Source organism: Pantherophis guttatus, chromosome 9, assembly GCF_059756535.1.
Source record: "Pantherophis guttatus breed Tessera chromosome 9, ASM5975653v1, whole genome shotgun sequence".
Lineage (NCBI taxonomy): Eukaryota > Metazoa > Chordata > Lepidosauria > Squamata > Colubridae > Pantherophis > Pantherophis guttatus.
The window spans coordinates 21446970-21449080 of record NC_142071.1 but is presented as its reverse complement, the minus strand read 5'-3'; positions in this window follow the sequence as shown (position 1 = coordinate 21449080).

Sequence of the window (2111 nt, the reverse complement as noted above, 5' to 3'; positions counted from 1 at the left end):
TCCCTATGGCAAATGTCTTACGGAACCCACTGGGAATGAAGCATTTTTAGGGTAGTGTTGAGGAACATGGTGGCTTGCTTACTAGGACCCTAGGTTGACATGCAGCAAGCCCATGTTCGAGACCTGAGTGCTGCCATGGGATGGGGTTGAGCTCCCATCCCTTGCTCCAGCTCCTGCTAGGGACCCGAAAGGAGTCCCGAACTGGGCATACCCTGGGCAACGGTGATGTCATCACTGGCTAATCCTTTCAACCCAGAAGTACCTTTGTGCTTCTGTAATGAATGCTATGCTAGGGTCGTGTTTCATCATAACAGCCAGGTTTCATGTCATATCCCCTCCACTCCAAAACAATAATCTTTGCAGAGGAGAAAAAACTGTGTAGGATCAAATGAGAGTCGGTTCTGCCAGAGATGTTTTTTACAGAACATTTAATAATATTCCCTTTCACCGACTCTCTGTTGTCACTTCAAGATTCCAGACGGATTTTGGATTCCATTTGTGTGGGTTGAACGTCAAACAAAAGGAAGAGAAAAACAACTGAATTTGACTGGAGCAGACCAAGGGCAATATGACAAGGTGGAAACAGAAGTGGGGAAGAAAAAGAGGAAATTCATATGAATATGGAGGCTGAATCTGGGCAAACAGAATCTGGTTCTCTTTATCCTTGATGGTAAGCGAAAACAACTTTAGCAGTAACATGCAGAGTCAAAATATGGATAAAAATATGTATTGTGAACTTTCTGGGAACTCATTGCTGAGCGCATTCAAGGGTGTGAGAAAGTTCTTAGTGGGTGAAACTTCATTAAGCTTTCTTGGCCTCTTATTCCTAAAACTACCAGCTGTCAGGTTTCGAGGTCATCTCAAATAAATTGCATTTCAAACGAAGTCTTTGATGAAAAATTCCCATTTATTAAGCACGACATTCTAACTCCGACTCCATCGTCCATACTGACTTCCTGACCCAAAACCCTCCCTTTCCTTTCCCTACTCCTCTGCACTCATTGGCCATCTTCCAAGTCACTCTACCCTTAATCTACTGCTCCAGCTCAAAGGAATTTCCCCCCTCCCATCCCATCTCCTAGGGGATATTATCTCCAGGGAAAATAAGTAGGTGAAAAGTCAAATGTCCCTTTCCAGATGCCTCCGCTTCTCCTTCTTATGTCAGCACTAGAGTAAATGCAGCTTGAAGTGCTGACACCAGCAGCATATATCCACACGGTTCTATCTTGTTTGGAAATGACGGTGTTATTTTGTTCAAAGGAAATAAGATACTCAATGACGGGATGCCTCTGAATAATAATATGGATATTGGGATTTGGGCAGTGGTGGGATTCAAATAATTTAACAACCGGTTCTCTGCCCTAATGACCAGCTGGATGGGTGTGGTGATGGTGGGCGTGGCCAGCGGGTGTGAGAGGCAGTACTTGGCCTCTTGCACCCCCTTGGGAGCAAAAATGGGCCACGGGGGGCCGTGCTGCACCCCTTGTGCCCCATTTTTGGCCTAGTAGGCCTCCCTGCAACCTCCTGGGAGCAAAAACGGGCCATGAGGCACCATGCTGTACCCCCCATATCCCATTTTGGTTCTAGTACGCCTCCCTGCACTTACTTGGGAGCTAAAATGGGGTATGCGGAGACTCCTGGAAGGGGTGGGGAGTGGAGGGGTGAGGCCAGCCAGCAATTTAACAACTGTTTCACCCAGTGGTGAAATCCAAATTTTTTTTACTACTGGCTTAGTGGTCGTGGTGTGGCTTGGTGGGCATGGCAGGGGAAGGATACTGCAAAATCTACATTCCCACCCCACTCCAGGAGAAGGATATTGAAAAATCTCCATTCCCACCCCACTCTGGGGCCAGCCAGAGGTGGTATTTGCTGGTTCTCCAAACTACTCAAAATTTCCGCTACCGGTTCTCCGAACTGGTCAAAATTTCCACTACCGCTTCTCCAGAACCTGTCAGAACCTGCTGGATTTCACCCCTGGTTTCGCCTGAACCGGCCTGAACCAGCTGAATCCCGTCACTGGATTTGGGAAAAGGCCACAAAATCTATGTCATAGGAGGCACCAGAAAAGTGTTGCGGACAGTATGACAAATTTGATAAGGCACACAAGTTCA